We start from the raw sequence: 21,943 nt of genomic DNA, 5'->3' as shown, positions 1-21,943 counted from the left end.
CTTTTGTAAACGGGAAAGGTTCTAGCTAATCCCGTGTAAAAGCTAGGGAAATGTTCTAGTTTATCCCGGAAAAACTAGGGAGTTTGTAAGGTTACTCTTTATCCTCAAAAGAAAAAACAAATTAGTGAATTTGTTGGAAAATCCTTGGTGAGGAGCTAAGGTAGTGGACGTAGACTTTGATTAAGAAAGTCAAACCACTATAAATCGATGTGCAATTCTCTATCTTTCAATCTCCTTACTCCCTAAACACAAAACCGTTCTGACCCCTCTTTGCAAACCGTTTAGGTTGTCGATTCGAGCTTCCGAAAATCCCAACAATTGGCATCAGAGCCTAACTCGTTAAGAAAGTTTAACCACCTTGAGACGATCCTAGAATAAGCTCTACCAATTCTCGATGCAACCGACAAAGAAATGACTTTTTCCTCTGGTGCTTATTATCTTGAAGAATATACTATTATGGATTCACAACCGGTCAATAAGCCACCCTTCTTCAATGGAGCAAATTATGAACATTGAAAGAATAAGATGATGTACTTCATTCAATCATATAATCTAGGAGCTTGGTACTCAATCATGGACGGTTACTCCTCTCCACCCGGAAAGTACAACGATTGGAGTAGAGAAGAGCAGAAAAATTTTCAGCGTAATTCTAAGGCTATACATATTCTATTTTGTGCTTTAGGCCCAAATGAATATGGAAGAGTCTCATCTTGTTCCAGTGCCAAAGAGATTTGGGATAAACTCCAAGTCACTCATGAAGGAACCGACGAAGTGAGGGAATCAAAGAAAAGTCTTCTCAACCATAGCTACGAGAACTTCAAGATGAAACCCAATGAAGACATCAAAGCTATGACGAATAGATTTTCCGTAATTGTCAACGGTCTCAAGGGATATGGAGAAGCAATCCCTAATGAGAAGCTTGTGAGGAAGGTGATTTACTCTATTCCAAAGGAGTGGCAATCGAAGAAGAAGGCCATTATCAAAGCTAAAAACCTAAAGTCTCTCACTCTCAAAGAGCTAATTGGTTCCCTTCTCACTCATGAGATGATGGTGAAGGAAGATGAAGAAAGGGAAGAGAAGAAAAAAGTAGGCATTACCTTCAAATCCACCAATGAAAGCTATCAATAATCAAGTGATGAGGTGGATGAAGAAGACGATGAACAAGAAGAAGAGATGGTCAAGCTCTTGAAGGAACTCAAGAGATTCATGATTTCCAAGGAAGTAAAACATGAATCAACCAATAAGAAGAGTCCCCCGGTGTGCTTCAATTGTCAAAGAAAAGGGCATGTCAAATATGAATGTCCTCTTCTAAAGAAAAAGGGGAAGAAGGCATTTGTTGAATCTTGGAGTGATGAAGATGATTCCAATGATGAAGATGAAGTAGTCAACCTATGCCTCATGGCCACATAAGAAGTTGAGGTATCTTCTAACTCAAACGAATTTAATTCATTTACTTTTGATGAGTTACAAGATGCTTAAATATGTTGTATTTGGGATTTGAGACCATGAATTCCAATATACGAAATTAATTTCAAAACTCAAATTAAAGATAATTTGATTTTGAAAGCAAAAGTTGATTTTGAAAATCAAATGAAATTTTGAAAAATGATTTAGAGCTTTCAAAAATCAAATAAATGATTTAGAAAAGAAAAATTTTGAGTTAGAAGTTAAGCTGAAGGCTTAACAAAAGAAAAAGAATTAATTTCTAAAAATTGCCTATTATGTGTAAAAATGGCAAAATGCTCACATTGCCATTTTCATGGTCATTTGGAACATACTTGTCCTTTGAAGAAAGGAAAACGTTTTAAAATTAGGCAAGTATGGGTTCCGAAAGGAACAAGGGGCATTGAAACTAACGTCCAAGGATCCAAAGCAATTTGGATACCAAATCTACTTAAATGTCTCTTGTAGGTGTGTGGGAGCAATGGTGATGAGAGTGATGATATTCAAGATGCTCTAGCCACACATGAAAAAGGAATGGGTAACCTCTAAGCTTAATGCTTTTAATTTAGGTTATTTGGTTGCTCATTGGATTTAAGCATGCATGAGTTTTGGTTTTAAATGATTATGCATCATTGTTTTAATCTCATGTATGTTGAAAAGATGATTATGATGAACATTATTTTTGAGAATTTTTAGTTCATCATAATGAAATTTTGGTCAAAATTGGTTTTAAATGCTAATGATATCTCTCTAACAATTGATATCAAATTTCAAATACTTTGATTTTATAAATTTTAATTTTTGGCCTAAATTTGAATGTTTATGCATGTGGTCTAAATGAAATGATATCTCTCTAGCAATTGATATCAAATTTTTAAAATTGCATAACATTTTTGGAAAACTTTATGCAAATGCACTTAATTTTAACAATTGGTATTAATATCAAATTTCAAAAATCGGTATTGCATAAAGTATTTTAGACTTGGATATATTGAATTTCATGTGCTACAAACATGTTTGTTATTCTTTTTAGAAATTCAATATTTTGTTTAAGTGTCAAGATCTTAAAAGCTTAATTTTGTTTGGAATACATTATTGAGGGGAGCTTTGATTTTTCAAATGAATTTTAAATGAAAATTTACTACTTACTCTCCAAAGTATTTAAACTTCAAAGATCGAATTATTTTTGATATAACAAAAAGGGGGAGAAGTTTAGTTTGAAAAATTCAATTTCTTAATGAAAAAGGGGGAGCTTAACATTTTCATATGTTTTCCAACAACTAGTATCTTTTTCATTAAACATTTTATTAAGGGGGAGTTTTTGTCAAAAACAATTTTTCAAATGTTTTGTTATATTAAAAAGGGGAAGATTGTTGAACTATGTTTCGATATAACAATTTAAGGCAAAATGGTTTTTGGACTTGAATTGAATTTACAAAATGTATTTTGACTTAATTGAATTTATTCAAAATTTACAAAAATAATTTAAAGTTCTTTTAATTTAAAATTGAGCACAAAATTTTTTGGGCAGCCTATTTTTACAGAAAAATCGTTCCCAAACGGCTCCAAAACATCCCCAATGGCTAGATATGACTTCAAACACATTCCAAGCTATAAATACAAGCTAAGGACACTTGAAGAAGTAATAGAACAACTATCCAAGCAATGAAACACAAGAGAAGATTTTTTTATTCTTATTTCATCTTTCTCTTGTATATATTTTGTTCTTGTGAGCTCAATCTTGTAAACACCTACCTTAGAGAGGTTTTCTTGTTTACATTTCTTATCCTTTTGTAAACGGGAAAGGTTCTAGCTAATCCCGTGTAAAAGCTAGGAAAATGTTCTAGTTTATCCCGGAAAAACTAGGGAGTGTAACCCCCTAGACCCGGCCTATGCGTTTCGACTAAGTCTAGTGGATCACATTATGATTATTAAAGACATTTTTCGAAACCGTTATTCCATCAATATAAAATCACATTATAAATAACATGAAATTATAAACAAATTATACTATCAAAATCCAACTCGTAAATATAGTACCAATAAATAATAATTTAATTTAAAACACGTCTTCAAATTCAATATCACAATAAACCGAGCAGTATTAGCAAAAGAGTTATCATTATAAAATCCGATATTTTAAAATAAGGTCCATGTCACCAAAAAAAGTCAACTTGCCAGATAAAAACATTACAATTTGATTTACTTCAAGAGATATGTTGATCCTCCAAGTGCTCGTACCAAGGTATCTAACCAACAGTATCTGAAAGGGGAAACATTTTCAAAAGGTGAGCTAGGCTCAGTGTGTCCCAACATTTCCATAAAATCACAATGTACAAATCATAGTCCAGTAATCTCACAAATTCGTAAAAGAGTTTAACTTTTTGAAAATCATAGTTTAAACCCTTTTCTGGTACACCATCAGTAGTTGCCAAAATTATTTTCCATATAGCTTACTTTATGCACATAACAAAAAGAAAGCCGACTTAAGGATAGGCTCTGAAGCTTGTATCCTTAAGCCCAAGTCAATAAGTCCATATAGCTTACCCTAAGCACACAGCAAAGGAAAGCCGACCTAATGAAACATCTTGGGGCCCTCAAGAGTCACATTAGGCCCAGTTAGCTTGATCAGAGCTATTCCATCGTATTTCAATTCCAAAATTCAATTGCACCGTGACATAAATTCCATCAATCCAAAAACATGGTAATCATATACCATTTCAAACAAAAATTAGATAGCAGCCATATTCCATAAATTGTCACATTAAATTGGTGCATCCATAAAACAATAGCCAATGAATTCGGTGTACCACATATTAAAACCAAAAACAGTTCAATAATAAGCAGGAACACACCTCGACAATAGGTTCAAATAGGAATTTACTGATTGCTGGTTCACCACGCTCTGCTACAATTTTCGAATGGGTGAATACTGGCACACGTGGTTTAACTGATCTAGAAGAGCTGGGTCGAGCTGTCGAACGATCCGGAGAGTCTCTTGTACCTTCAAACAATAATAATCTATCAGTCCCAAATCCTATTTAATTGTTCAAAGCTAGTCTTCTTAAGTATATAAGCATTTTTCGAGTTTGACTATCAATTTGGGGTATTTCGAGTCTGAATTTGGCCAAACGGATTGCGGAAACGGAATCAGGACGTCGAAAAATATAAAGTATGACTTTTCGGAAATTCAGATTCTTGGTCAAAGTCAAAGTCAACCACTTTGACCGTCGATTTGGAGATATTCGGGTTTGAATTTGGCAAAACGGACTGCGGAAATGGATTTGGCACGTCGAAAACTATCAGGATAAGTATACTCGAAAAAGATTTATGGTCGTTTAAGGGGTCGGTCAAAGCCATTTTAAGTTTTAGTCAAAGAAAGTCAACGGTCAACGGTCACGGTCAACGGTCACGGTCAACGGTCAACGGTCGGGTCGGGTCAACAGTCGGGTCGGGTCAACCCGGTTCAGACCGGTCAAACCGGTCAAACCGGTTCAAAACTGGTCAAACCGGTTTTCTAGCAGCTCACTCTCCCTGCGGCGGCGCGTGCGTCGCGTGAACAGTGCCACGGTGTCGGAAAATTCCCTGAAAAATTTCTAAAAATTATTTTGAGCGATTTCGAGATACTTACAACGATCGGTTCAAATTTTTGAACGGCGGAGAGCTCGTATTTCAACTCGGCCGAATCTTTGACTGCTCCACCTCCTCACGCGCCGCCGTCGACGGCGAACAAGGTTGACACCGGCGGACTCGCAACGACACAAGGAACACGATGGTGCAGGAGGTGTCGTAAACGGAACAACGATCGGCGGTGAATTTAAGTTTTTCCCGACGATAGAGCTAAAAAAAACGACGATGCTTTGACTGAAAATTCCCGACGTTTGGCAGCGTTTCACTTCAATTAATTTGAAGGGTTTGTTCCTCGCTTGATGATGAACACAACGTGGTTTCAATTTTACGATTGGACGTCGAACGGGCGTCGGAATCGGCTTTGAAGTAGAGTGCGGGAGGAGGAATTTCACAATTGTTTTCTGTTTTGAAAACAGAAAACCATTCATACTTTATATTAAATTTTCTGCCGACACTAAAAGGAGTAATGCAGGGCTTGGTCCCTGAATTCCTTTAACTTCTAAAATGGCCTACATTTTGAAAACTTCCGATTTAATCCTCAAATTTTGCCAAATTACTTAATTAAATTTTTTTTTTCTAAATTTTATTCCGGGTTGTTACAATTCTCCCAAGTATTGAGAATAGTTGAAGAACTCTTTCATCTCTTTCTAAAATCTGAATGGGCTCCTCCTCATATGACAAATCCGGTCTCAGCTCTACTTCTTCAACCTGAATAATGTGACCTGGATCTGGACGATATCGCCTTAACATAGACACATGAAAAACATCATGAATACGACTGAGGTTGGAAGGCAACTCAAGCTGATAAGCAACAGGTCCAACTTTCTTCAGAATACGATACGGCCCAATAAATCGTGGACTCAATTTACCCTTACGCCCGAATCTCAATACTTTCTTCCACGGTGAAACTTTTAAGAAGACCTGATCACCAACCTCAAATTGTATATCTTTCCTTCTCTGATCTGCATAAGACTTCTGCCTATCAAATGCCTCTTTCAAACGGTCACGTATAAATCTGAATGTGTCTCCGTCTCTCGCACTAACTCAGGTCCCAACGTTTTCCTATCACGCAACTCAGTCCAACAGATCGGAGTGCGACATTTACGCCCATAGAGTGCTTCATAGGGTGCCATACGAATGCTGGTCTGATAACTGTTATTGTAAGCAAATTCAGCCAAAGGCAAAAATTTCTCCCAGCTACCATGAAATCGATTACGCAACCCCGCAACATATCCTCAAGTATCTGAATCACTCTCTCAGATTGACCATCAGTTTTTGGGTGAAAGGATGTTCTATAATCCAATCTTGTTCCCAAAGCCGTATATAGCGCCTTCCAAAATCTCGAAGTAAATCTCAGATCTCGATCAGAAATAATAGACAATGGAACACCATGCAATCTAACAATCTCTGAAATATACAATCTTGCCAGCTTGTCCAAAGTATAATTTACTCGCACAGGAATGAAGTGAGCTGACTTTGTAAGTCTGTCAACAATCACCCAAACTGAATCTTTTTTCGAAGGAGTCATAGGCAAGCTAGTAACAAAATCCATAGTAATACGCTCCCATTTCCATTCAGGAATCTTAATAGGCTGTAACAAACCTGATGGATGTTGATGTTCTGCCTTAACTTGTTGACAAGTCAAACACCTCGCTACAAAATTTGAGATGTCCTTCTTCATGCCGATCCAATGATACCTCTCTCTCAAATTCCGATACATCTTATCTCCACCGGGGTGCATAGCATATGGACTACTATGAGCCTCAGTAAGGATAGTCTGTCTCCTCAGCATCATCAGGCACACAATACCGACCTTTGAAGCATAGAACTTCATCCCGGTTAAGGGCGTAATCTGAGCTTATCCCCTGCTCTACTTGCTCAAAGATGGGAAGCAAGGAGCTATCAAAGGGCTGCTTAGCATTGATCTCATCAACCAAGGTCGGCTTAACTTGCAATTCTGCTAACAAAGTGCCATCATCATATAAATTCATCCTGGCCATTAAAGATCTCAACTCTGATACCGTCTTTCGACTCAAAGCATCCGCTACAATGTTAGCTTTACCAGGGTGATAATCAATCACACAATCATAATCCTTCAGAAGCTCTAGCCAGTCGTTGTCTCAAATTAAGCTCTTTCTGGGTCAGGAGATACTTTAAGCTCTTATGATCCGTGAAAATATAACACTCTCCATAAAGATAGTGTCTCCAAATCTTCAAGGCAAAAATCACTGCTGCTAACTCCAAATCGTGAGTAGGATAATTACACTCATGAGGTCGCAGCTGACGGGATGCATAAGCCACCACTTTACCTTCTGCATTAAAACACAGCCAAGTCCTGAGTGTGAAGCATCACTATACACTGTAAAATCCTTCCGGACTCTGGTTGAATCAACACCGGTGCTTGAGTCAAAACCGCCTTTAATTTCTCAAAGCTCTCCTGTTGTGCCTCGCCCCAGTTAAACGGCACATTCTTCCTTAACAACTTTGTCAAAGGAGAAGCAATGATCGAGAAGCCCTCAACAAAACGTCGATAATAACCAGCCAAGCCCAAGAAACTGCGGATCTCAGATACGTTCTTAGGTCGTTTCCAATTCATAATAGCTCTATCTTGCTGGGATCGACCTGAACACCTCGCGCAGAAATATATGCCCCAGAAACGACACTTCTTGAAGCCAAAATTCACACTTGCTTAGTTTGGCATATAGACGATGCTCTCTCAAAGTCCGCAGAACGATCTTCAAATGCTCGTCATGCTCTGCCTCAGTACGAGAATAATCAATATCGTCAATGAAGACCACCACAAATTGATCCAAATATGGTCGGAACACCCGATTCATCAAATCCATGAAAGCTGCAGGAGCGTTCGTCAAACCAAAAGGCATCACTAAGAATTCATAATGACCATATCTAGTGCGAATAGCCGTTTTTGCAATATCTGATCCTTTAACTTTCAATTGATAATACCCCGAACGAAGATCAATTTTAGAGAATACAATAGCTCCTCGCAATTGATCAATAAATCATCAATCCTGGTAGTGGGTATTATTCTTGACCGTCATCTTGTTCAATTTCCGATAGTCAATACAATCTTAGCGACCCATCCTTCTTTTTCACGAACAGAAGGAGCTCCCCATGGTGAAGTACTATGTCGGATAAATCCTCGATCGAATAATTCTTGCAATTGGACTTTCAACTCTTTAAGTTCCCTTGGAGCCATACGATAAGGTGCCATAGAAATAGGTGACGATCCTGGATAAGTCTCAATCTCGAACTCTACCTCTCTATCAGGAGGTAACCCAGGCAACTCCTCCGGAAAAACATCAGGAAACTCGCTAACTATACGAATCTCCTCGATCGTGGACAATGCACCCTTGGTGTTCAAAATACAAGCAATGAAAGTCTCATATCCCTTCCGGATCATACGATCAATTTCCATCGCTGAAACTATATTGGAGAGATAACCACGCGTTCACCAATTAACACACAACAGTCCGACCATCTGAAGTCTTCAGAGTAGCCCGCTTGTATTCGCAATCCAGCTTTACCTTGTGTTTATTCAACCAATCCATTCCAAGAATTAAATCGAACTCCTCTAAAGGAAGCTCCATAAGATCAGCGAGAAAAATTTCTCCCTGAACCTCGAGAGGACAACGCCGGAATACTTTATTCACTAATACCGCTTGTCCTACTGGACTTGTAACTGTAACAGTATTTTCAGTGTTCTCGATTGGAATCTGAAGGTTTCGAGAACTGAGCTTGATACATAGGAGTGAGTGGAACCATTGTCCAATAATGCAAAGTATGGGGTAGAATAAATAGTAAATGTACCTGCAATAACCTCAGGCTCATCTCTGTCATCACGACGTCTAGTTGCATAAACCAAAGCTGGCTGTCTAGCCTCAGAAGCTGTTGGCCCTCTATTTTGCTGAGGTCGGGCTCTACTGTCTGTCCTGGACGCTGCCTCGAGTCTTTCCTTGACTACGATCTCTAATTGGGGTCTGTACTGTAGTCTGCGAACGCACAGGAGGGTAGTGGTCTGCTCAAACGAAACTAACTGAGGACAATCCCTCCGATAATGACCACTAGATCCACACTGATAGCAAAGACCCATCTTCTTACGACACTCTCCTGAGTGCTGTTTACCACAATACTCACAAAGGGCCCATTATAATACGACGAGGAACCGCCTCGACTGACAGCTAAAGGTGAGGATTTGCAGGCCTGAAACGTGTATTGCTTCTCTGAGGGGCTGAAGTACGAGTCCTCTTTCCGGACTGTGCTGATGACTCCATCGGGCCTGAAAATTCTTAGATCGATCTTGATCAACGCTCTCTACCAGAAGCTAAAACCTCCACCTCTTCCGCATCTTGGCTCTGCCCACCAGCACATCAAATATCTCATCCTAATGGGTTACAACTTGCCTACGCAGCTCGTATCTGAGTCCAAGGGCAAATTTACGACATCGATCTCTCTCCGTAGGTACCATACTGAATCCATACTTCAGCAATTTCGAACTCTCTCATATTCAGAAACAGTCATGTCTCCCTGAACCAGGTCTTGAAACTGTTGTCGTCTCTGAGCTAAGTAGCGCTCTCCCAGAAAACGACTCCGAAAGCGATCCTTAAGAAATTCCAGGTCAAACGATCGGTAGGAACACTACTGGTCACTGACTCCCACCAAGTGTAGGCATTACCATCTAACATTGCTACAGCACCCAGATATCTCTTAGTTGAGTCCAAACCCAACTGATCCATGTCTCTCTGTATCCTGGAGCCAATCCTCAGCTTCAGTAGGAGCTCCACCAATCTGTCCCCCAAAAGTTCTAACTCCATTGGAAATCAACGTCTGTGAAATAGGAACCTCAGATACAACACCAGTAGCTCTAACTGCTCCTGTATTAACTGCAGAAACTGTCTACTAAAATTCTCATCCAATGCAACTCCAGTAGACTCTGACTCAATCGGTCGCTCCTATGATCGGTGTAGTCATGCCAATACCATCGGTAGGTGGGCATATTCGTTGGTGTCGTAGGACAGGATCACCTATTGGAGGTGGGGGATCTACTCGAATCTCATCAATCGGATCTGCAAATCTAGTTACTCGACCTCATCCACGACTAGTTCGACGACCACGTCTAGCACTCATTTTGGTAGATCTCGAGATTACTACAGAAGATAAACTTAAGGTTAGATAAGCATTTGGAGTCTCGAACATAGTTAAAATCTTAATAACTTTGTGACATGGCCTTAGTAACTCGTTTTGTAAATATTTTAAAACTGTATTTTCAATGTGGACTCATACAGTCCGAGGGTTAAAAATCAAAAGCTCTGATACAATAAATGTAACCCCCTAGACCCGGCCTATGCGTTTCGACTAAGTCTAGTGGATCACATTATGTATTAAGACATTTTTCGAAACCGTTATTCCATCAATATAAAATCACATTATAAATAACATGAAATTATAAACAAATTATACTATCAAAATCCAACTCGTAAATATAGTACCAATAAATAATAATTTAATTTAAAACACGTCTTCAAATTCAATATCACAACAAAACCGAGCAGTATTAGCAAAGAGTTATCATTATAAAATCCGATATTTTAAAATAAGGTCCATGTCACCAAAATAAAGTCAACTTGCCAGATAAAAATATTACAATTTGATTTACTTCAAGAGATATGTTGATCCTCCAAGTGCTCGTACCAAGGTATCTAACCAACAGTATCTGAAAGGGGAAAACATTTTCAAAAGGTGAGCTAGGCTCAGTGTGTCCCAACATTTCCATAAAATCACAATAGGTACAAATCATAGTCCAGTAATCTCACAAATTCGTAAAAGAGTTTAACTTTTTGAAAATCATAGTTTAAACCCTTTTCTGGTACACCATCAGTAGTTGCCAAAATTATTTTCCATATAGCTTACTCACATAGCAAAAAGAAGCCGACTTAAGGATAGGCTCTGAAGCTTGTATCCTTAAGCCCAAGTCAATAAGTCCATATAGCTTACCCTAAGCACCAGCAAAGGAAAGCCGACCTAATGAAACATCTTGGGGCCCTCAAGAGTCACATTAGGCCCAGTTAGCTTGATCAGAGCTATTCCATCGTATTTCAATTCCAAAATTCAATTGCACCGTGACATAAATTCCATCAATCCAAAAACATGGTAATCATATACCATTTCAAAACAAAAATTAGATAGCAGCCATATTCCATAAATTGTCATTAAATTGGTGCATCCATAAAACAAGCCAATGAATTCGGTGTACCACATATTAAAACCAATAAAACAGTTCAATAATAGCAGGGAACACACCTCGACAATAGGTTCAAATAGCAAATTTACTGATTGATGGTTTCACCACGCTCTGCTACAATTTTCGAACGGGTGAATACTGGCACACGTGGTTTAACTGATCTAGAAGAGCTGGGCGAGCTGTCGAACGATCCGGAGAGTCTCTTGTACCTTCAAACAATAATAATCTATCAGTCCCAAATCCTATTTAATTGTTCAAAGCTAGTCTTCTAAGTATATAAGCATTTTTGAGTTTGACTATCAATTTGGGGTATTTCGAGTCTGAATTTGGCCAAAAGGATTGCGGAAACGGAATCAGGACGTCGAAAAATATAAAGTATGACTTTTCGGAAATTCAGATTCTTGGTCAAAGTCAAAGTCAACCACTTTGACCGTCGATTTGGAGACCTTCGGGTTTGAATTTGGCAAAACGGACTGCGGAAATGGATTTGGCACGTCGAAACTATCAGGATATATACTCGAAAAGATTTACGGTCGTTTAAGGGTCGGTCAAAGCCATTTAAGTTTTAGTCAAAGAAAGTCAACGGTCAACGGTCACGGTCAACGGTCAACGGTCGGGTCGGGTCAACAGTCGGGTCGGGTCAACCCGGTTCAGACCGGTCAAACCGGTCAAACCGGTTCGAACCGGTCAAACCGGTTTTCTAGCAGCTCACTCCCTGCGGCGCGTGCGGCGCGTGAACCAGTGCCACGGTGTCGAAAATTCCCTGAAAAATTTCTAAAAATTATTTTGAGGATTTCGAGATACTTACAACGATCGGTTCAAATTTTTGAACGGCGGAGAGCTCGTATTTCAACTCGGCCGAATCTTTGACTGCTCCACCTCCTCACGCGCCGCCGTCGACGGCGAACAAGGTTGACACCGGCGGACTCGCAACGACACAAGGAACACGATGGTGCAGGAGGTGTCGTAAACGGAACAACGATCGGCGGTGAATTTAAGTTTTTCCCGACGATAGAGCTAAAAAACGACGATGCTTTGACTGAAAATTCCCGACGTTTAGCAGCGTTTCACTTCAATTAATTTGAAGGGTTTGTTCCTCGCTTGATGATGAACACAACGATGGTTTCAATTTTACGATTGGACGTCGAACGGCGTCGGAATCGGCTTTGAAGTAGAGTGCGGGAGGAGGAATTTCACAATTTTCTGTTTTGAAAACAGAAAACCATTCTACGTTTATATTAAATTTTCTGCCGACACTAAAAGGAGTAATGCAGGGCTTGGTCCCTGAATTTCCTTTAACTTCTAAAATGGCCTACAATTTTGAAAACTTCCGATTTAATCCTCAAATTTTGCCAAATTACTTAATTAAATTTTTTTTTTCTAAATTTTATTCCGGGTTGTTACAGGGAGTTTGTAAGGTTACTCTTTATCCTCAAAAGAAAGAACAAATTAGTGAATTTGTTGGAAAATCCTTGGTGAGGAGCTAAGGTAGTGGACGTAGACTTTGATTGAGAAAGTCAAACCACTATAAATCGATGTGCAATTCTCTATCTTTCAATCTCCTTACTCCCTAAACACAAAACCGTTCCGACCCCTCTTTGCAAACCGTTCCGGTTGTCGATTCGAGCTTCCAAAAATCCCAACAATAGTGGTGCCAAACTTCACTCTCTTCTGCTTTCCCAGAACACAATGCTCGCAAAAGTTCAATTTGCAAGCCTTTGCACCTTTCAACAATCCTTTCTTTGCCAGAATTTACAAGGATTTCTCTCCAGCATTTCCCAACCGCATATGCCACAACTGGGTTGCGTCCAAATCATCACCTCCGGAAGCTGCTGCAACTGCTCCAATAATTATACTACCTAGGTAGTAATACAAATTATTTTTCCTGATGCCCTTCATCATCGCCTTTGACATCACCCTCCTCACTGGTCCGTTGCTGAAAAGATACAGTTCGTGATATTGAATATTGTTCGTTAGAATTAAAATGCCAAAATACGGATCAGTTGAGACATCAAGCTCTTCATCTGGACCAGTGAGGAGGGTGATGTCAAATGCAAATTTTTTAGCTCTATCGTCGGGAAAAACTTAAATTCACCGCCGATCGTTGTTCCGTTTACGACACCTCCTGCACCATCGTGTTCCTTGTGTCGTTGCGAGTCCGCCGGTGTCAACCTTGTTCGCCGTCGACGGCGGCGCGTGAGGAGGTGGAGCAGTCAAAGATTCGGCCGAGTTGAAATACGAGCTCTCCGCCGTTCAAAAATTTGAACCGATCGTTGTAAGTATCTCGAAATCGCTCAAAATAATTTTTAGAAATTTTTCAGGGAATTTTTCGACACCGTGGCACTGTTCACGCGCCGCACGCGCCGCCGCAGGGAGAGTGAGCTGCTAGAAAACCGGTTTGACCGGTTCGAACCGGTTTGACCGGTTTGACCGGTCTGAACCGGGTTGACCCGACCCGACTGTTGACCCGACCCGACCGTTGACCGTTGACCGTGACCATTGACCGTGACCGTTGACCGTTGACTTTCTTTGACTAAAACTTAAAATGGCTTTGACCGACCCTTAAACGACCGTAAATCTTTTCCGAGTATACCTATCCTGATAGTTTTCGAGGTGGAGCATTTCCGATCGTTGAGATTATCTTGGTGGTTCGTTAGCTTGATGTCAAATGGAAATACTTAGGCCTATTTATAGTTGAGTTTTAAGAACAATATGTTCAAAGTTTGGCCACCTACCAAAGAATTTTCCAATGTGTACAAGTTAGCCACCAAATATGAAATTCACATGTTCAAAGTTTGGCCACCAACCAATATAAAATTTCCAATAAGTTGGCCACCAACCAAGATGAAATTTCCAACTTGTCAACTTAATTTCTAGACAAATCTAACAATATGCACTAGAAAAATCACAACTCTGACAAAGAAAGACAAAATTTAGATACCCCATAACGCAATATGAGGGCCTGTTCATACATTTTGCCTTCAAAAGCAGCTCAGAACTCAGCCTTAGCTCCCACTACCGCCCCCATTACCTTTCTCCAAAGCATAAATATATCCACTCCTCTGACATGTAAAGTCGCATGTACCTTCCCCATACTAAAGAAACAGAACTCATGAACATACCCAGAAATCCTTGATAACAGCACTCTAGCTTTGGAAAACCAGAACCCACCAAAAACGCCTCAGAAGCCAATAAAATAAACTCACGAACATACCAAGAAAACTCTCAACTACGTTCCCAATAAAAGCAACCAATATAAATCCTTAAACTCACACCAACCCCTACTAAAAAATCAATGTAGACGACTTACACACTATAGGAAACTGAAAATCTCCCGACACCTAAACCCCCACTACAGGTCGAAACATATCCAAAAAAACCCTTAATCTAATCTTCTCCAAGACCTCAAAAAAAACCACGGCAGAGACCTCAACTATCAAAAGCAAAAGAACTTACCGCCTGCCCTACAACTCCCTCACTACCCTGAACACAATTCTGACGATACTAACTCCTCAAGAACCTTCCTTTCAGGCCCAGCAAACATAATACCATGCATCTCTTCTCTACTGACAAAGTCTCCTCTGCTTCAGTATACGCAACAACCCACTTTTTCTTTAAGACCGAATCTGAAATAGATCTACCTGATAATTCAGTAGAATCTAGATCAGACTTCTTTAACTTAGAACTCTTCAACGCTCGATCTCTTCGACTCCTCTCAGCTTTCGATAGGACTGAGTCCTGGATATCCATCATAGAACCAAATTTATGCATCTTCTTTTTATTCCTATTGGGCGTTTCTGGCACACATGACACATCTTCTAAGACTCCCCCAAAACTCTCTTTTTCAGATATCTTCATTTTACTTATGTCGCCTAATTTCAAAGAGTTAACAGGACCCAAAACTAAACCGACACTCCTCCCCCTGAATCCACCAGAAAATCTGTATGAGAATCCAATAAAATTTTATTATTTAATCCCATCCTTAAAGGAAGTTCTATCTCTGGAGAAACTACATCAGAAGCACCCACCAATACTCTATCCTCCAACTTTGAAATTCCATCTAAAATAGGACTGGCCACATTTGACTCTACAACGAAAGTCTCAACCCTATCAATATCCAAACCTTACAACCCCACATGATTGCAGTGATCTGAAATTTGAAAGCCAAAACTTTGTCCACCATCCTCGACACCAGACTCGACCTCAATCGTCTTCCCAATACTAACCTTTTTACGGTAACAAAGGATATCCCCAGAGCACGCAGGAGACCCTTTCTTACCATCAGAACTACTCGACTCAGAAGCCACCGACAAATCATCTTTAATCGGTGAAACACCTACATTATTAGCCCCAACCTCAATCACATTCTTCTCAACCTCAATCTCTATTTTCTTCAGGATTTCAGATTTAGACAAATTGCCTAATGAATGGTCCACCATCCTAACTTCAAGAACACGAACATCAAACTTTTTATTCTCCACCACTACATCTACAACTTCATCAATCCGAGCTTCCGATGAAGTAGTAATCAGTATATTAACTTTCTCACAATCTAAATAATGGCTAACATTATCTCCAAATTCCTCAAATCTACCTCACAAGCCAACTAATCTTTTCAAAGTGACAGCATTCCAGCAATGCAACGGTAATCCCTCTATCTCTAACCAAACAACTCTCTCCTTCTGGCACAAAGACTCTGTCCAAAGCATAACATCCACGAAAATCTCCTTCAAGTAAGACCACCGAAGGTCTTCAAGCATGATAAAAAGATCTTCATCATCGATGGTGAGCAGAAAAGAGTTCCCACGAAGTCTTTGAACTTTGATTTCCCCTAAACCCCAGTTATGTAATCTATCAACAATACTACCAACAGTACAAACACCAGCCATAACACCCACCAAACATCTCTTTAACTTTCTTACTTCGTCCTCATCCACATGCCCCTTAACTTCCTTTCTGGAAGCACACGCAAGACTAGCCTCCTTCGATTGAGAAATACCAGTTGCGAAAGGGTTTGCGATATTACCTTTCCATGACAACTTACACTGCTCACATTTTTCCTTCGAAGCCTTCAAAGAATACTTAGCAAAACTCACTGAGATGCGACTACCATACACCATAAGACCATTCAAACGTTCCTTAACTCTATTGGCTTCTACCATATTGCCAACTTTTACGAAACCAAACCTAGAGCCTGCTCGACTCCTCTTCGACGGGAGATACACACTCAGAACCTCACCATAACGACCCACAATATGCCATAACCCTTTCCAGTGAATAGAGTTTGGTAAGTTATCCACAAACAAAGAAATGGAATCCTTTTCCATTCAAGAAACGCTAGCAAACGAGTGGAACGAGAAAAATATCAAGGAGAGATGGTTTAGTTTGAAGAGAATCTCAAAATAAAAAAAAATTAAATTATAATATTAAATATTTTTTTTAAATAATTTTTTGAAATTTTACATACGTGATACATGGTAGATAACGGTCGTTACGGTCCAGACACCTAAAAATATAACGTTGGAAATGTTAGACACCTATTTCTAATGAAAATTCTTTAAGCACCAAAAGTCAATTTGAGATATAGTTTAGACACTTAAAATTGTATTACACCTATAAATTTTCACGTTTCAATAATTGTCGAGGGTGAACCAAACAAACAGTGTTTTCGTAGGATCATTGTCCTGACAATTAGTGAGCCCAGGTTGAGTGGCTAGAATCAAAGAAACTTTCGGGACAATGACCCTACAAAAACACTTGAAGAAAGAATCACCTGAGCCATAAAATACAAACTTTAAAGGCACCCATAGGCCATTAACTCGTCAACACACCCACCCATCATTCTCAAATCCAAGGCATTCTGAGTACCTTATGTTTTTTATCCAACTCCTAGCCACAAATCCCATTCGTAGATCAATAAGTTTCTCCCTCGTAATTGATAATTGTCATGTCTTTATGGAAGATGTAACATATATTTAAAGGAAGATTTTGATTTTCTTTAGGATTGTATTGTATTTATCATATCTTACCTTTTTATTAAATGAAAAACTAGTTTTATTCTTTAAAAATAAATTATAATTTGTTGATAGCCCATCCTAAGTAGTTAAATAAAATAAAATCGAATAGGGAACTCTTCCACGTAAATATGGAAAGGTCCTATATGTACAATAACACAAGAGTTGTTTGGCTCACAACAATTCATCTCATTTCGTAGTGTTTCCAACATAATTACATGCTAAAAAAATGCCTTCGTCAAAGCTTCCTTCTTCAACTCATGGACCCATCTCCAACCGCAATCGCCCCTTAGCCAACTTTCTCCCTGACGTTTGGGGCGATATTTTCTTACGTCCTTCTAAAATGGTAAAGAATTTATATACTATATATGTGTGTTTTCCGGTCTGCACCTCTAAAAGTGTTATAATAATTTGTTCCTCTTTATCGTATTTATATATAGTTGTTCCCCTGACTGTATCCATACACGTTGGTTTATATAATAATTCCATTTAGTAGAATATGTTGTAACCATATCTAATAATGTATTCAGTTGTGCAAAAAGTGGATTGTGAAACTCAACTACAACACGAAGAATTGAAAGAAGAAGTAAGAAGGATGATTAAGGTAGACGTGGATGATGAGTTACTACACAAATTGCGTTTGATTGATACAATCAAACGGTTAGGTGTTGGGTACCATTTCGAAAGAGAGATAGAGAAAGTATTGCACAATGTTTATGAGCATCACTACAACTATGACCAAACTCTCGAGGCTACTTCTCTTCGATTTCGATTGCTTAGAGAGAGTGGATTTAATGCTCTCTGTGGTGAGTCTTGCACCTTCTACTTTGCAAATGAAATCCAGTTTTATATTGCTTACGTGTGGGTAATTAGGGTTAACAAAACAATTCTTTTATTGGATGGAACAGAAACTTTCAACAAGTTCAAAGATGATGAAGGAAACTTCAGCAAGTCCTTAACAAGTGATGTGAAAGGTTTGCTCGAACTATACGAAGCTGCGCATTTACTTGTTCATGGGGAAGACATTCTCGAAGAATCCCTTGCATTCACCACTACTCATATGGAGTGCTGTCAATTTGGAGTATCCTCTTTCAGCCTTAGTCTCCAATGCTCTATACCAACCCATCCGCAAGGCCCTGCCAAGGTTGGAGGCAAGGCGATACATTGCCATTTATCAAGACGATGCTTCACGTGAAAAAACATTGTTGAAGTTTGCAGTGTTGGATTTCAACCTCTTACAGAATTTACACAAGCAAGAGCTATTCAAGCTCTCTAGGAAACATACTACTCCGTTAACACCATTTAATATTCGATTTTAACCTAATTTAAAGGGAAAATAATTAATAATTATGTGTTTTGTTCCAGGTGGTGGAAAGATTTAGATTTTGCTACAAAACTATCGTTTACGCGAGATAGATTTGGTTGAATTATACTTTTGGATGTTAGGAGTGTACTTAGAGCCTAATTACTCTTTTGCCAGACAGATATTAACAAAAGTAGTAACTATGGTATCAATTATGGATGACATATATGATTTATATGGCACATTGGAAGAACTTCATCTCTTTGCGGATGCAATTCAGAGATCAGCAATTCTTCTATATTCATACATGAATTTATGTATACTAATTGAATTTTGAATCTAAAATTTAATTTGATTAATTTATTTAGTTTAGTTCATCAGATGCTATTCAATATATTTAAACTCGAATTTCAATATTTCTAAATCTCTTATAATTTTAATTCTTTTTTAGGTGAGACGATGATTGTATAAATCAACTTCCAGATTACATGAAACTGTTCTACAAGCCATTGTTAGATGTCTATAGAGAAGCAGAGGAGGCAATGACAAAGCAAGAACAATCATATCGTGTCCAATATTCTATAAATAAAGTAGTTATGCACCTATCTCATTTTTATAATTTTACATAACAACTTAAATTAAGAACTTTTTCTCGTATATTATCCAAGAAAAGTATAAAAGGAGGCAATGACACAAGCAAGAACAATCATATCGTGTCCAATATTCTATAAATAAAGTAGTTATGCACCTATCTCATTTTTATAATTTTACATAACAACTTAAATTAAGAACTTTTTCTCGTATATTATCCAAGAAAAGTATAAAAGATGAGTATATGTAATGCACGCAACAAGAGGTATTTGTAGGTCAAACTTGGACAAAGTAACTAAACATATCCTCTTTCTCCATGCCCAAGTCAGTTTAAAATATCAACTTCTTATTTTATTGATTTTCATTTTAAAGTTTAAACAATTGAGTGAGAGTTATTTTGCGGAGGTGAAATGGTACCATAAATACTATGTACCAACAATGGAAGAATATATGAGGGTCGCAATTATATCTGTTGCCCTTACTATATTAAGTGTCACATCTCTTATTGGAATGGGAGATGTTCTGTCACTTGAGATTTTCAATTGGGCATCTAATAACCTTATAATCATTGTTGCTTGCTGCATTCATGGCCACCTCGCAGACGATATTGTTTCACACAAGGTACTTCTTTTATATAAAAAAATTCGTAAGAGCATTTTCTATTAACTTATATATGTGTGTAGTTTGAGCAAGAGATAGGACACTGCGCGTCGGCAGTTGAATGCTACATGAGAGAACATGGAGTTTCAGAAGAAGAAGCATGCATTGAATTAAAGAAGCAAGCGGATAATGCATGGAAAGATATAAACTATGAGAAGATATTTGGTGAGACATCTAAGGTTGTTCCAATGATAGTTCTTACACGAGTTCTCAATCTTACAAGGGCATGTGAATCAGGTATAAGGCTGGAGATGGGTATACACACGTTGAAAAAACTACAAAAGGTGGGATCAATTCTTTGCTCATTGATCCAATCTCAGTCTCGACTTCAAAAAAATAATAATCCATCCGATCGAGAAGTTATGTTGCGATTATTTTGCTTTTAGTTCTTACACCTTGGCCTCCTTAAGTAGATTTCTAATCTGTAAGCTTATTTTGTAATCAATTATTTATTCCTAGAAATAGATATCGAGTGTTAGATATTAAATTTTCATTTTCCTCGTCCTCTTGTATTTCATTTTTTCATGTTAGTAAAATTCTCTTCTTCTTATTGTGATTTTTTTCTGAAAGCATTTTTCACTTTAAATATTGGTGTTCTTTCTTTATTATTTTAGGAAAAACTTCTTATTGAATACAGAATTTTGGTGACTATGTATTGACTTTATAAATATAGAGTAAGTCTTAATTTTTAAAATTAATAAGATAGAATTACCTTAGAGAGATATAATTATTTTTTAGTCTTTGTAATTTTTTGAGGTTTATATTACATAGATTAGTTTTGTAAGAATACTGAGAAAGTGATTTGTGATACTTTGGGTTGCCATAGATATCTGATTTTAGGATACATTCGATATCATGTATTTGTATCCTTAGTGATCTCTACGTTTATAATAGACTGTTATTCTTCTCATCTGTTGAGGTAGACAAAATTGAGCTACGTTAAATCTTACCTTTTTACATATTGTGTGTGTCTTATTTTTATGTAGATATCATTTTAATTATTTTTTCTCATGAATTCCTAATATTTTATCATCTGAATAATTATGAAACGATAGGCCAACCAAGCAAGAAAGAAATGTGTTTCACAGTTGTGAAGGGAGTGGATATGATTTTTTAAAAAACAAATTTAATAATTTAAATAAAATTTTAAGATTTTTAATTGTTTTTAGAACTTCTTTTAAAAAAATTAATTATATAAGAACAATATTGGTTATTTTATTCTACAACTTCAGCTAGTTAAACATGAAGAACTTAACTTGAGAAAAGGTTACCAAATAGAACATATTCAGTTATTGCACAAACAAGCTCACAACTCAGGATAACAGAATACATTTCTTACTGAAATTCGAACTCAAAATCTTTTAAATGCTTTTTTTTTCAAACTTTAAATTCTTGAATTAAATTGGAATTGAATCAACTCAGGATAATAGAATACATTTTGCACCGTTCTCTTCACTTAAAAGTTACTGCTTGGCAGCATTTTCAGTAAAATTTGTGAAATGATTGGTTATTTATCTTAAAATTTTAAAATGAAGTTAGGGTTTCTCTTTTTAATATATATATATATATATATATATATTAAAATGAAGTTAGTTACCATTTCGAAAGAGAGATAGAGGAAGCACTGCTCAATGTTTATGAGCATCACTACAACTATGACCAAACTCTCGAGGTTACTTCTCTTCGATTTCGATTGCTTAGAGAGATCCATCCAGATTAGGGATAAACAAGATTCTCTCACTCTCTCTTTTGGTTGTTGTGGTGGAGGGATTGCTTTTCTAATATTGGCTCGGTCTCAAGGCCATGAACACATAACCTAGCTTTATGCCTCCTGCACCCGCTATCCCTGCTGCATTCGCTACCACACAAGGTCAAGTTGCCGTAAACAAGTTGGTTCCTCTCATTGGTTATCCCGGAGTTGCTATGTGGCAATTCGTGCCGCCTGCATCGAGGGATACCTCACAGGATCATGTACTCCTCTCTCCGGTTGCCTAAGCCGGCAACCTACAATGATTTGGTTTTGCATGTTGGTGCAAACAATTG

At 38.0% G+C, this 21,943-nt stretch overlaps 1 pseudogene; it reads left to right on the top strand.

Moving 5' to 3' along the window:
* The window catches only part of LOC120163382, a 46,647-nt pseudogene extending 26,399 nt beyond the window's left edge, over nt 1-20,248 (top strand).
* The last annotated feature ends 1,695 nt before the right edge of the window (nt 20,249-21,943 follow it).

This window comes from Hibiscus syriacus, unplaced genomic scaffold (genome assembly GCF_006381635.1).
Source record: "Hibiscus syriacus cultivar Baekdansim isolate YM2019G1 unplaced genomic scaffold, ASM638163v2 tig00111445_pilon, whole genome shotgun sequence".
In the NCBI taxonomy this organism is placed as follows: Eukaryota; Viridiplantae; Streptophyta; class Magnoliopsida; order Malvales; family Malvaceae; genus Hibiscus; species Hibiscus syriacus.
The sequence above is the reverse complement of the archived record's forward strand: the minus strand, read 5'-3'. Positions and strand labels throughout refer to the sequence as shown.